This window comes from Littorina saxatilis, linkage group LG7 (assembly GCF_037325665.1).
Source record: "Littorina saxatilis isolate snail1 linkage group LG7, US_GU_Lsax_2.0, whole genome shotgun sequence".
Classification (NCBI taxonomy): domain Eukaryota; kingdom Metazoa; phylum Mollusca; class Gastropoda; order Littorinimorpha; family Littorinidae; genus Littorina; species Littorina saxatilis.
The window spans coordinates 1,838,192-1,853,191 of record NC_090251.1 but is presented as its reverse complement, the minus strand read 5'-3'; the positions used below and the strand labels follow the sequence as shown (position 1 = coordinate 1,853,191).

The window sequence follows — 15,000 nt, the reverse complement described above, 5'->3', positions numbered from 1 at the left end:
CTTTCATACACTTTTCCATCGTAGAAGCAAGAAGTGGCGTCTATGTGTGACTGGGGTTTTAGGGCTTGGCGGGAACGTTGTGCTGGACAACTACGAAGTGCTCACTTGATGGATGAGTTCCGGAATAAGTGTGTCGGGTTGTACTGGTTGAGTAGCTTTCTCTTGTGTGTTTCTTTCTTCCGTTTCCATGGAAACATTGAGGCAACCTATGCTACACGTGACATTATAGACCCTATCGGTATTCCAAGCTCTCGTAATCTCTCGCAAGCTTCAGAGCATAGCAAAGCATGCGGTACAGCGATCTCGTGCGAGCTGCACAAGCGAAGGTTCGAAGTTCTCGCGATGTTCAAAGCATAACAAAGAGCGTGTCTCGCGAGAGCTGCTCAGATACCGAAAAGGTCTATTGTAGGCTTGGCTCAGTGTTTCTATGGAAACAAGGGACAGCAACTCCTCCACGACACATACAGACTTGAGTTATTTCCGAATATCGTGATGCTGTGTGTGCATCTCTGGTTTAAACAACGTAAAGAAACGCGCTTTTACCAACAGCACATAACACTAACACAAAAGAACGGACATATATGTTTTGAGGCCAACAATAAATTCGAACATTTGTATAGTTTTTCAATTCTTTGGAAGAAAATATGGTGGCACTCTCTCATTATTTTGGGTGTGGTTGTTTGTTGTTGTTCGGATGGAGTTGCGTTGTAAGGGTGACTATTAGGGTTTAACGTCCTCTTAGACCAACTGGTCTATATTGGGACAGGTATTGGTAATACGTTGAAGATATGGTGTGATACTTTGATTCGAACAAGCCCGCTGTGGCTGTCTTCTTCGACACACCAGCATTGGGTTTGTCTCGTCAAAGTATCAAAATACGATCATGATAATCGGAGACGAGAGATGATGCATTCGTGTCTTCGTGTTTTCCAAGCCCTGAGACTTTCGCTGTGAACGTGGGATCTTTTTCGTGCGCATGTGTGCACACGGGGGTGTTCGGACACCGAAGAGAGTCTGCACAAAGTTGACTCCGAGAAATAAATCTCTCGCCGAACGTGGGGATCGAACCCACGCTGATAGCGACCAACTGGCTACAAAGCCAGCGCGCTACCAACTGAGCTACGTCCCCGCCGTTGTAGGGGTTGTAGGTTGTATGAACAGAGTGATTCTATAGATGTGAGTTGAGTTATGATACATGTGGTTTCATTAATGGGCTGAAACGCCCACGGCTTTTACGTGCATGACCGTTTTTACCCCGCCATTTAGGCAGCAATACGCCCCTTTCGGGGGATGATACATAATTATGTTGCTCTTTCTCGCCCCGGTTGAGTGCGCATGACTATGGGCGGCGTGTTGAAAATAAAAAGAAGAAGAGTACATCATGTTCTACTGAACGAAGATAGAAGAGTGATAAGAATAAAATGTGTATGTCTTGATTGCCGTGCATTATCATACTTTGTAGCGTCGATGCTTCTAGTGTTGAGCACCTTATTGAGCTTTGTATGGAGCATTTAACTGAGTATACGGGCCAAGGCTATCACGTTCAGAGCTCAACTTATATAGCCTATGATTACAGCCCGTATAGCTCTAAGCAGAGATCTGCTACAGTGACGGAAAGAATGCTATCACACCATTGAAATGACATTCTTTCCGTCCCCTATAGGCGACGAAATAGGTCACACTTTTTAGTGGAAAATGCTTCGACGCCGGAGCGGGTACTGGACCCAGTGCGGTTCTAGTGCAAGTGCACTACAAAGTGCACTTGCACTAGAACCGCACTGGGTCCAGTACCCGCTCCGGCGTCGAAGCATTTTCCACTAAAAAGTGCACAAAATTTGACCTATTTCGTCGCCTATAGGGGACGGAAAGAATGTCATTTCAATGGTGTGATAGCATTCTTTCTGTCACGTGACATCATAGGCTATATAAGTTGAGCTGTGAACGTGATAGCCTTGGCCCGTATACTCAGTTAAATGCTCCATACTAAAGCATGTTGAGAGAGAGAGAGAGACAGATAGTGTGAGAGAGAGAGAGAGAGAGAGAGAGAGAGAGAGAGAGAGAGAGAGAGAGAGAGAGAGAGAGAGACAGATAGTGTGAGAGAGAGAGAGAGAGAGAGAGAGAGAGAGAGAGAGAGAGAGAGAGAGAGAGAGAGAGAGAGAGAGCATTCAGATCACGACTCTTTGAACTTTCATCAAAGTTTCAGTAGTAAATGGAACGTTCAGTTTTAAATGTCAATGATTGTTTTGGAAATGTATGTTTTTGTGTGCTTGGGCTATACGTTTTATGAATCAACACCCCTTAGAAAGAATTCATGTTGATGTGCGGGATGCCCTATTTGGCCTAGTTAAAAGGAATTCTATTTCATCCGCTGAAGCAAACTATGTCAATTTGCTGATCTTGATTGCAAAAATGTGCATAGGTATTTATAGATACGGTACCCCTTTAGAGATCGGATGTATTTTTGAAAAAGAGTTAAGTTTAAGAAAAATAATTGACTTGTGACTCGCATAATATATATGTTGCTATCTGTGAAATTGAAATAAAGAAACGTTAGGTAACAAAAGGAGAAATGATGACGGAAGAATATATAGGACAAAATGTATAAAAAATAAAAAAATAGGTGGAGAGAGAGAAGACAGAACGAGAGGAGACAGTGAGAGAGAGAGAGAGAGAGAGAGAGAGAGAGAGAGAGAGAGAGAGAGAGAGAGAGAGAGAGATTGGCAGACTATGGGAGAGAGGGGGAGAGAGAGACCGACAGAGTATGGGGGAGAGGAGAGAGAGAGAGAGAGAGAGAGAGAGAGAGAGAGAGAGAGAGAGAGAGAGAGAGAGAGAGAGAGAGAGAGAGAGAGAGAGAGAGAGAGAGAGAGACGAAGCAAAAAAGAAGAACAAAGAAGAAGACAGAAAATTCCGAAGAACAAAATTCAGAAAAAAAACAGACAAGTCGAAGAGAAAGAAAGTGGATGCAGAGAAAGACAGACTAGGGAGTGAGTGAGAGAGAGAGAGAGAGAGAGAGAGAGAGAGAGAGAGAGAGAGAGAGAGAGAGAGAGAGGAGAGAGAGAGAGGGTAAATGTAAATAAAAAAAAAATTAAAAACAATTGTCCATGATCTGTTTACTGTCCATTGAGTGTGAAGCTGAGAGAAAGAGTGAGACTGAAGGAAAACAATAATAACTTAATAAGAATTAAAATGATTATAAAAAAAATTAAAAAAAAACTTCCGATATAAAAATAAAAAAACGCACGCACATGTGTGATTAACAATGTCTGATCTCCTAAAAAAAAAGAGAAAAAAAAAAAGAGAAAGAAAAAAAACAAAAAAACCCTTAGAACTTATGAGGGTGTTTACCTTCTTTCTGGCATTTTGAAAACAGATCTTTAAAATAATCCATGTGTTCAAATGAGACATTACAGATGCAAGGTATCAGAACTGAAAAAAGTTGCTTCTTAATAATACAGATCTTCTTCTGCTACGTTCCCTAAAATAAATGAAAATGAATAACTGGGAACTGTACGAAAGAGTCAATTTGTTCTTCTGGTTTATTGATGTTATGTCCACCATTACGAAAATGTGTGTAATTTAGTATTGTTCTGGTCACGTGATATAAGCATTTGCTTGAGTGCGTGTCCTAGCTGTGTGTTTCGAACTGTTCATGCGAAGAAATTGTGAATAAAATTGTGTTTAAACCAAAGAGTACAGGATGGAAGTAAAGAGTGCAACATACTGATGTTGATCTGTCCATTAACATGAACTGCAGTCAACCGTGAGGACAGTGGTGCATCAATGTCGCAGGTGTTCTCTCCGACCCCCCCCCCCCCCCCCCTGAATTGCTTTGCCTGAGGGGTTTTGAAGTTATACAACGTACCCTATTCACCTCTTATCTGATGGAGACCTGCAATGCCTTTCTTCGGTGACGACCCAACTCGCCCCTTCCTATCTCGCCCCCTCCTAAATCGCCCCCTCCCATCTCGCCCCCAATTATCTTGGGTTTTGCCAGATAGGCGATTCGCCCCCGCTCGAATGCGAATGTCCAACTGTCAGTTCCGTTACATGTGACGTCATATTGCTTTAGTCACGTACACACACATACACAGACATAATCACGGTGTTGTTGCTTACAATGTATTGGTTAATTAAAATGCGAATGTCCAACTGGTGACGGGACATTGCCTTTGCCACGTTGCCTCACCAGCACATATTGATAGACATGATCACTGTTTGGGTTAAAAGGGAAGATTAAATAAAAGACAAAAATAAACGTGTCATTTTTACATTTAGTCAAGTTTTGATTTATTACTTGTTCTGCACGAGAAACGTCAAAATTAAACTTCATCCTTTTAAATACGCGGAGGCGAGTTGCCACCCATGGCAGATTGCAGGCAGGCAGAGCGTGAAGTAAGCTACTACACAGCGGGGGCGAGTTGACATCCATGACAGATTGAAGGCAGGCAGAGCGTGAAGTAAGCTACTACACAGCGGGGGCGAGTTGACATCCATGACAGATTGAAGGCAGGCAGAGCGTGAAGTAAGCTACTACACAGCGGGGGCGAGTTGACATCCATGACAGATTGAAGGCAGGCAGAGCGTGAAGTAAGCTACTACACAGCGGGGGCGAGTTGACATCCATGACAGATTGAAGGCAGGCAGAGCGTGAAGTAAGCTACTACACAGCGGGGGCGAGTTGACATCCATGACAGATTGAAGGCAGGCAGAGCGTGAAGTAAGCTACTACACAGCGGGGGCGAGTTGACATCCATGACAGATTGAAGGCAGGCAGAGCGTGAAGTAAGCTACTACACAGCGGGTGCGAGTTGACACCCATGGCAGATTGAAGGCAAGCAGAGCGTGAAGTAAGCTACTACACAGCGGGTGCGAGTTGACACCCATGGCAGATTGAAGGCAGGCAGAGCGTGAAGTAAGCTACTACACAGCGGGTGCGAGTTGCCACCCATGGCAGATTGAAGGCAGGCAGAGCGTGAAGTAAGCTACTACACAGCGGGGGCGAGTTGCCACCCATGTCAGATTGAAGGCAAGCAGAGCGTGAAGTAAGCTACTGCACAGCGGGGGCGAGTTGACTCCCATGGCAGATTGCAGGCAAGCAGAGCGTGTAGTCGGCTACTACACAGCGGGGGCGAGTTGACACCCATGTCAGATTGAAGGCAAGCAGAGCGTGTAGTCGGCTACTGCACAGCGGGGGCGAGTTGACACCCATGTCAGATTGAAGGCAAGCAGAGCGTGTAGTCGGCTACTACACAGCGGGGGCGAGTTGACTCCCATGGCAGATTGCAGGCAAGCAGAGCGTGTAGTCGGCTACTACACAGCGGGGGCGAGTTGACACCCATGTCAGATTGAAGGCAAGCAGAGCGTGAAGTAAGCTACTACACAGCGGGGGCGAGTTGACTCCCATGGCAGATTGAAGGCAGGCAGAGCGTGAAGTCGGCTACTACACAGCGGGGGCGAGTTGACACCCATGACAGATTGAAGGCAAGCAGAGCGTGAAGTCGGCTTCTTCACAGCAGGGGCGAGTTGACACCCATGACAGATTGAAGGCAGGCAGAGCGTGTAGTCGGCTACTACACAGCGGGGGCGAGTTGACACCCATGGCAGATTGAAGGCAGTCAGAGCGTGAAGTCGGCTACTACACAGCGGGGGCGAGTTGACACCCATGACAGATTGAAGGCAGGCAGAGCGTGAAGTAAGCTACTACACAGCGGGGGCGAGTTGACACCCATGGCAGATTGAAGGCAAGCAGAGCGTGAAGTCGGCTACTACACAGCAGGGGCGAGTTGACACCCATGACAGATTGAAGGCAGGCAGAGCGTGAAGTCGGCTACTACACAGCGGGGCGAGATGGGAGGGGGCGATTCGGTACCTCGCCCTTTCTTTGGCCTTGTGTGAGAAGAGTATACATGTATGTCAAGGTGTGTCGCTTTTGTGGAGTCACACACCTTTGCTTAATGCCCGTCGAGTTACACATATTTGCACAGACACTTTTGAATATCACCAGCAAGTTGAAAACGCAGAGGGTGTTGTGAGTTGCGCACTGTTTGACCGGCTACACGGCAATACGCACAATAACATCGGTAGATCGCAACTTACAGAGCAAGGGAGGGAGGGAGGGAGAGAGAGAGAGAGAGAGAGAGAGAGAGAGAGAGAGAGAGAGAGAGAGAGAGAGAGAGAGATAGAGAGAGGGAAGGAGATGGAGGGAGGGAGGGAGAGAAAGAGAGAGAGAGAGAGAGAGAGAGAGAGAAAGGGAGGGAGGGGGAGACAGAGAGAAGGAGGGGGAGAGAAAGAGAGAGGGAGGGAGGGAGAGCGAGAGAGAGAGAGGGGGAAGGAGGGAGGGAGGGAGGAATGGATGATGGTGATGGAACTTTATTTTTCATGGATAGAGGTTTAAGGCGACGCCTTTTCGTACAACCGGTCCTTAGAAGAAGGGAGGGGGGGGAAGAGAGAGAGAGAGAGAGAGAGAGAGAGAGAGAGAGAGAGAGAGAGAGAGAGAGAGAGAGAGAAGAGCGTAAAGAGAGAGAGAGCCGAGAGAGAGAGAGAGAGAGAGAGAGAGAGAGAGAGAGAGAGAGAAAGAGAGAGAGAGAGAGAGATATGTTTTGATATTGTCGTCCTAATCTTGACTGAGTAGACTATTTGCGCCTCGATATTTTATTTATGTTCTTACGTTTTGAGTTTCTCCTCGTTGAGACCATAAAGTGTTCTATGTCTAAAAGAAACTTAGTTGTTTCCCTTAGTCACTGCGCTATTTCTGACCATGCTTTCTGTTTACCCTTTATCACCCTTAGTCACAAGCACACTGTGTCTGTATGTGTTTGTACCTGAGTGTTGTTTATGACGGTGTTTGCGAGCATTTTCTATGAAACGTTCCGCCTTCCGCGCACTTTCTTTGTACTGTCCTTAAGGTGCACCAGGATATTCCGCAAGACCTATTTTTAACTTCTTCGGCAAAAATTCCCCTTTCATTGTGCTACATTTGTTACCCTTCACAGTACACGAATGTGTGTCAAGATAAAGCTTTTTATCCTGCTGTGAAATAGTCTGTTTGAACCCCGCTTAGCTTTGCGTGGTTTTGTAATAACAATGGTGTGTAGAATCGTGTAGAAAGGGGTACACACGATTGCACAATAGTTGTGTATTGAATCGTTTAGAAAGGGGTAGACAATTTTACACTGTGGTTGTTTGTAGAATCGGTTAGAAAGGGGTAGACAATTTTACACTGTAGTTGTGTGTAGAATCGTTTAGAAAGGGGTAGACAATTTTACACTGTAGTTGTGTGTAGAATCGTTTAGAAAGGGGTAGACAATTTTACACTGTAGTTGTTTGTAGAATCGTTTAGAAAGGGGTAGACAATTTTACACTGTAGTTGTGTGTAGAATCGTTTAGAAAGGGGTAGACAATTTTACACTGTAGTTGTTTGTAGAATCGTTTAGAAAGGGGTAGACAAGATTGCACAGTGGTTACTTCCAAAATCGAATCATTGTGGGTCTGTGTTTTAGTCTACACTACCCTGTACTGAATCATGCATACTGTGTTCTACACTACCCTGTACTGAATCATGCATGTGTTCTACACTATTTGCAATTTTCACGACATCGATTATTGAACACAATGTATAGAGGTGTTAGCCTCTGTGAAAGAACCTAAAAGCATTTTCAAATAGAGAAAAACAATGCAAGTAAGAAATAACGAAAGGCAGAGAAAGAGAGAGAGAGAGAGAGAATCAGAATCAGAATCAGAATGTTTTATTCGCGAAAACACATGTTTATAGCGAAAGGGTGTTGTGGGGTTGGGATGTCGAAGTACAAAGCTTTCTATATACCGAAGCATGCACGATCGCGCAGAGTTCTCGCTACTGGAAGTCCGATAGAGAGTCCACTGCATTTGTCAGAGTCAGGGATACCTTGACTCACACTGCACACCAATACCATGCATCATAACATCATGATTTGATCAGTCCTTCAGTCTTTTGTTTTCTTCCCTGTGGTGACAGATATTGTGTGACGGCCCTTTTCAGCATTAGAGAACCAAGAATGAAAACATCACGGTGTTTGAAACTGTTCATCCTAAGTAAAAGCGGACTACGCGAGACACTATTCTCAGATCTTCTTCCAGTTCTTCTTTGTACAATTCAGCGTACCGATCTTTGCTGATCGGGGGCAATGTCCGAAGACACGACATGGCATGTTTCTGAATCTTGGTCATGTTGTCTGACTGATCGAAGAACCAGCGTTTACAATCTGTGTTGAAATCATACATGAGCACAACATCATCACTTTTGCAGTACAAACTCTGGGTGCCAATATGTTCTTCAAATACAACAGTATCAAAAGATTCATTTCTTCTTCTATCGCGGAGAAGTCTTTGTTTACGGCGGTCTCTCAGTTCACTAGCCAGCAGCTTGATGTGTCTGATGTCAATACCTCTTTCAGACGTTATCTTTTCCATGTGTTCCAGACTCTCACTGTTGTCGTCTGTCTGATTTACCGCACTATCATGCGAACAGTCTTTGGTCTGCCAACCACTTGCGCCCAAACACATGGTGTCTCTATTGTTTACATGTTCCTCTCCACTGCGCCTAGTGTAAGTGGCAGGCGGTGGGTCTGTCTCACGTGCAGAGCGTGGCGTGTCAACACAGGAATGTGTACTGTCATGTTGTGACGGAGGCATGAACTCAGGGGTGGCTAAAAATAGACCGCATGGCGAAGTATGCCTACTGTCAACAATGTTATCACTTGCCTTATTTTCTTGTTCCTGTCTTTTGTTTGTTTCTGTGGAGCACTGTGTCACAATCTTTTCTGTTCTTGTTTCGTCAGTCCGTGAAGTAGCACGCCTGTCTTCTGCCCTTTTCTTGTCGCGGCGTATCTGTGACGGGGGTTTGCGTCTCCACGCGCCCACTGGTAATGTCGGCTCGCCATCTTGTTGATCTGCGGAGTTGAAGCGAAGCACGACGACAGGTTTGTCGCCTTCGCCCGTCACCTTCCAGGAGATTAGAGCGTGGTCCGCGATAATGGTGGTCAGAATAGACTCCACAGTTTTAGGTAGGCCTAAAACTGACATCTTAGTGGCTGTTGTTGCTGAAAATGTCGAACTTTTGACACAGCAAATGTGTTCGTGTCTTGCCACAGCGACCACCCGAGAGAGAGAGAGAGAGAGAGAGAGAGAGAAAGAGAGAGACAGAAAGAGAGAGACAGAAAGAGAAAGAGAGAAAGAGAAAGAGAAAAAGAGAGAGAGAAGGAAAGAATGTTTTATTGAGCTAGGCCTTCTACCTATTGAGATAGAGAGAGAGAATAAGAGAGAGAGAGAGAGAGAGAGAGAGAGAGAGAGAGAGAGAGCGAGAGCGAGAGAGAGAGCGAGAGAGAGAGAGAGAGAGAGAAAGGGAGAGAGAGAGAGAGAGAGAACGAGAGAGAGAGAGAGAGAGAGAGAGAGAGAGAGAGAGAGAGAGAGAGAGAGAGAGAGAGAGAGAGAGAGAGAGAGAGAGAGAGAGAGAGAGAGAGAGAGATACGAGTCCAAATAAACAAGGAGGTAAACAGTATCGGTATTATCTGTCTCCAGGACAGCAAGTCAGGCGTGACAGGGGTGATAAGAATTTCAAGAAAGGGGTGTCAATATCCTTTCCCCTCAGTTCCGTATAGTTAGGTATGATATAGTTGTCCCCATACCTGTCGACACGGGTTCAAAGCGTGGTGTTAATGTGACGCAATGCACACAGTGTCAAGACGGGGTGTTGTACCCGGACATAGCTATAAATAGATATCTAAACACACTCTAAGGCCCGGGAAAGATAACTTACAGCGCTTTTCATGTCATGACGTCCGACATTCACAAGCGCGCGCGCAGGGAAATAGAGCCTGACACACTACTTCCGGTTTGGCTTCTGTTTCTGTTGGTCAAGCATAATGTTCTTTTTGTTGTTGGGAATTGTGTAAGCTTATTCAAACTGAAATCATTGTTTACCAGCTTGTTTGTAACCGCCATAAAAATATTAAAAGACAAACACAGAAGCCATCAAAGTTAAAGGTCACCCGTAGTTTAAACATTAAGCAGGCCACACCACGTGACTATGTATCGATTGAACACTGGATTTGCCTTCTTTCAGACATGTGACGTCAGATTCCGACACAAAATCATATATAGACTACAAAAGAGAGCAAGTCTGTGTGCGTTCAATCGTAACAAAATAAAAGGAATTCTAACTAAAAATCGATCAATAGTGAATACATCCATGTTATTTGTATTGTTGACCAACATAATGTGACATTTTAGACAGATCTCGAAAATCATTGTTGACCTCGACAGCTGGCGCGGTCTCGGGGTTGCACTGACTGTCTCGATCTGTGTCAAATGTCATATTTTGGTAAACAATGCAAATGACGTATGATGCTAGGCTGTATCGATCAGTTACACTGCGCGCGCTCGTTACCCGTCCGACGTCGTGACACAAAAACCGCTGCAGTAACGAACAAATTAAACAAAGTGAGTATGATAGGCGCAATTTCCCTGCTCGCTTGGTGCTTATATGACGTCATGTTATTAAAAGCGCGGTAAGTTATCTTGTCCCGCACTGGAGCATGATCGCGCGCGCCCGAAACAATTCCTGTGTCTGCGTTCGTTCGCTTCTTGTCCTGTTTTTAGCCCGGAGGCTTGCGTGATGAGGCGAACACGCCAATACGGTGTGATCACTGCATCAAACTTAGATCACTCTTCGTCGTCTACCACACTGTCTCCGGTGCTGGAAAGTCGTGTGTGCTGGGAAGTCGTGTGTGCTGGAAAGTCGTGTGTGCTGGGAAGTCGTGTGTGCTGGAAAGTCGTGTGTGCTGGGAAGTCGTGTGTGCTGGAAAGTCGTGTGTGCTGGGAAGTCGTGTGTGCTGGGAAGTCGTGTGTGCTGGAAAGTCGTGTGTGCTGGGAAGTCGTGTGTGCTGGAAAGTCGTGTGTGCTGGGAAGTCGTGTGTGCTGGAAAGTCGTGTGTGCTCTCTTTGAGATAGTGGTGTCTTGCTTTTTGTGTGGAATATGAAGGAGGTACCGTACGTGATACTTTGACATTACAGGCCGGCGAGGAGGTTTTGTGTTTTACTTTACCTGTCTCCAGGTGAGGTGTTTGATATTGTTGTGCAAGGAAGTGGCCTTAGAGCGAATCAGTGGAGGCTGGGCTTCGTGATGTAAGTGTCACATTACGGAAAGTATATCAGAATTGATCTCAAGAGCTCTTCCCAATGGCTAACAACATTTAACAATTACTTAATAAAACATGGGGAAATCCAGTTGACAATCTAAAACATGTTAGCGGATCAAAAGACATATACAACAAGAATTACAGTTTCCCAGAAGAGAATGTCTTGTCTTGAAAGAGAAAAGGTTGTTTACAATGTTGACAATCAAATCGTTATTTCTGGATTTTAACCATTGGGCTGTAGTGGTGTAAGTGTTTGAGAAACAATGTGCTTCCGTGGCAAGAGTTTGAGGTGAGCTGTGGTGTGAGGAACTTGAAAGTGTGTTCAGTCATTTAGTTATTCCCGTCTGTGGAGGCGAATCTCGTCAACGGATGTGTTCAAAACCCGGCCGTAGGCAGAGATATATATATATATATATATAGTTTTGACATTAAAAAAGAGATATATATATATATAGTTTTGACATTACAAAAGAGAGATATATATATAGTTTTGAGAGAGAGAGAGAGAGAGAGAGAGAGAGAGAGAGAGAGAGAGAGAGAGAGAGAGAGAGAGAGAGAGAGAGAGAGAGAGAGAGAGAGAGAGAGAGAGAGAGAGAGAGAGATTATCAGACATTAGCTTACATAGGGAAACTAACAGGTTTTGTTTTTATCAAGCTGCAAGCAGCGAGTTTTTTTCTCGGTTAAACAGATATTTTGGAGACATGCATATCGCTCACAAATTGTGCAAGTGTTTGAGCAAAACAAATAATTTCGTATTCTCTGTATTTGAGTTTCCTTTTTTTCGATTTTTTTACTTTCTAATCTTGAAGTTCAAAAACAAATTCAGACCTTTTTATGGTATTTGCTTTTTGTCAACAATAGCTCGACCGCCTGCATGATCTAACAGAACAACGACGCGGATCTCAATCTGTATCAAATGTCATATTTTGGTCAAAATTACAAAAAAGATTGCTAGAATTTGTCTTATATTTCACGAGCCTCGACCATCCGTGTGAATACGATTTTCCGTTGGCCTCTGACGACACGAAGAGGAAAAGCCAAGTTTCAATCGATACATTCATTCCTACTTGTCCGAGCCAGGAAGTATCGTGTGTATGAGAATACTTTTTCTTTCAATCTGAATTTGAGAATGAACCTAAATCGGAAGGCATGTCCGGGGTGGGAGAGGGGAGTGGGTGGGTGAGGTAATATCATTTGTTTGAGAATAGAATCTTACTTTTCTTTATCAAAAGATACCCACTGTTGCCTGATATTTTGATCTCAATTCTCCGTTTCAAAGAGCATTTTCTGACCATTTGGCCTCGCTCATACAGTGAGTGGTCAGTGAACGAGGCACGTGTCCCCCACGTCCAGTCCAGATGACCGGTCCGACAGGTGACAATCTGTGGTCAACCAATGGCCGTGACACCGTATCCTACTTGCAAATGAGATACCTCGCAGATGTCGTCTTGCTCACACAAGTAACTCAGTAGGGTAACCTGAACTTTATTCACTCTGGAAGTGTCATTAATTAGTAAGCTGATCGGCACAATCCCACCTCACACTCCGGTCAGACAGAAGGAGGCAATGCAAGGTATAAGACGATCGCGGGTTCATTGATTTCTCTGCGATTCAACGTGGTGCGTGACGGGTGGTGCGTGGTGCGTGACGTGTGGTGCGTGGTGCGTGACGGGTGGTGCGTGGTGCGTGACGGGCGGTGCGTGGTGCGTGACGGGTGGTGCGTGGTGCGTGACGGGTGGTGCGTGGTGCGTGACGGGTGGTGCGTGACGGGCGGTGCGTGACGGGCGGTGCGTGACGCGTGACGGGCGGTGCGTGACGGGTGGTGCTCGGTGCGTGACGGGCGGTGCGTGGTGCGTGACGGGTGGTGCTTGGTGCGTGACGGGCGGTACGTGGTGCGTGACGGGTGGTGCGGGGTGCGTGACGGGCGCTGTGGCCCAGTGGATAAGACCCCGGCCTCAATGGCGGACGGTTGAGTGTTCAAATCCCGGCCGCTCCTAGTGGGGTGGAGATTTTCTCGATCCCCCAGGTCAACGTAAGCGCAGACCTAGCTAGTGTCTTATCCGCCTTCGTGTGTTCATGCAAGCACAATAGCATGTATGCACGAAAAGGTCCTAAAATCCACGTCAGAGTCCGGTGGGTTATAGAAACACGGCAATACCAAGCATGCATTCTGAAATCGGCGCATAGCTGCCTCAATTGTGGGGTTAAAACGGTTATACACGTAACAACCTATTCGTGCAACAACAACAAACAATCAAACACACAGACACACACACCCCCCTGTTAACGATTATAAAATACACGTTGAATAAGAAAGATTAGGACATTTAAAAGACAGAAGCACATCAAACACATAAGTTATTATATCAAGAGACGCAGGGATTGCAAGTAAATAACTTATGCATAAGAAGCGATTTTTTTTTAATGCGTTGTGATTTTGTGTGTGTGCATTGTGACGTCTTGTTGAATTGCGTGTCCAGATTGAAAGAGAGGGCGAAGGAAAGATGTCTTGGTTTGTGTTCAAAGTCGTTGTCGCATCCGGGATGGCGGTGTAACAAACTCATTGTTCGCCTGTAGTACTTCTTTCGCATTCGGCCTCGTTGATTTCGTATAAACTCCACACTGAATGCCCTCCCCCCCCTCCATCCCCCCTCCCTCTCCCCCCTCCCTTTTGAAGGAGTGATAACCGACCTCTGGAAATTAACACTCATACTGTCCAATGTTTTTATTTTGTTTTTATTTTGTTTTGTTTGTTAAGCACCATGAGACTATTATCTGGCGGTGTACAGCGCTATAGAAGAATGTATTATTATTATTTAAGTTATTGAGACATCCCAGTGCACTAAGGGATTTATAGAGCAAATCGAGAAAATTCATTATTGAATGAAGCGCATAGCGCTGAGTTCAATAATTATTTTCGAAATTTGCTCTATAAATCCCTTAGTGCACTGGGATTGTTTCAATAACGATATTGTCAGTACCGCCATAGAAAAAAGAAGATTCCAAACGCACATTTTGCAACGCGCATTTGAATAGGCATAACTGTGTGGTCAGGTCGTGTACAGTAAAGATCTACTTTTGTGTGGGGTGTCTCAAGTGTGTCGTGCTTTCGTCACACGCATTTTAATTTCTGTTGGTAAATTCCAGTGTAGCGTTAATCTGAACAGTGATGATCTTTCAGAGAGACCTCATTTGAACTCGGAGAAAGGACTGTGCTCTTCATTATTTGCGATTCGAAACCTCCAGTCGAGCTTCGACGGATTGACTGTGCGGAGTGACTCCCCTTGAATTGACTCGAAGCGGGACTCGACGGTTCGCACATTTTCAAAACAAATGTGGCATATTTCTCGTGTTGTATCTTCACTCATCGGGGAGTCTGATACTAAATATGAACGGTAAGAATGCTCTGAACCCTACACGTATTATATCCCCATAGTTTTTTCGTTCACATTTGCCCAACATGTTAATTTGCTGAGCGGGGTTAATGTCGTCTGCTAGGCTACCTGGGCAATGGAACCACTGCAGTCTGCACTGAGTCTGCACGCATGAGGCAGGCTGGTAATAAGTCTTATATATGGTAAGAACGTTCTGAACCTTACACGTTTTCGATTACGATTGTTCTTGCCTTGAAATAATAATTCGGAAACCATTCATTTACTGAACTGATGTAGTCGTATTTCTGTGTAGTCTGCTACCGAGTCGATCGAGTCAGTCTTCCAAACTGGTCTAGCTGGTACGTTATCGGAATAACACTTGTGTTTTCTGTTAGCCGCTGGGAATTGTATACTAACTCATCATTTGGTAATGTGGATGATAAGCTACATGCC

At 45.2% G+C, this 15,000-nt stretch overlaps 1 protein-coding gene across 8 annotated transcripts in view; it reads left to right on the top strand.

Annotated features, from left to right (window-relative positions):
- Positions 1-15,000, top strand: part of LOC138970437 (putative ammonium transporter 1) — a 66,267-nt gene that overhangs the window by 16,022 nt on the left and 35,245 nt on the right. For 2 of the 8 annotated variants that reach the window (XM_070342893.1, XM_070342892.1), the window contains exon 1: positions 10,867-11,089. The exons of 2 other annotated variants lie outside the window; for them this stretch is intronic. The gene's annotated coding sequence lies outside the window, so the exon portion shown is untranslated. Of the gene's footprint in view, positions 1-10,866; positions 11,160-11,183; positions 11,463-15,000 lie in introns of those variants that run through there. 4 more of the 8 variants (XM_070342891.1, XM_070342890.1, XM_070342897.1 and 1 more) reach the window with 3 other exon arrangements.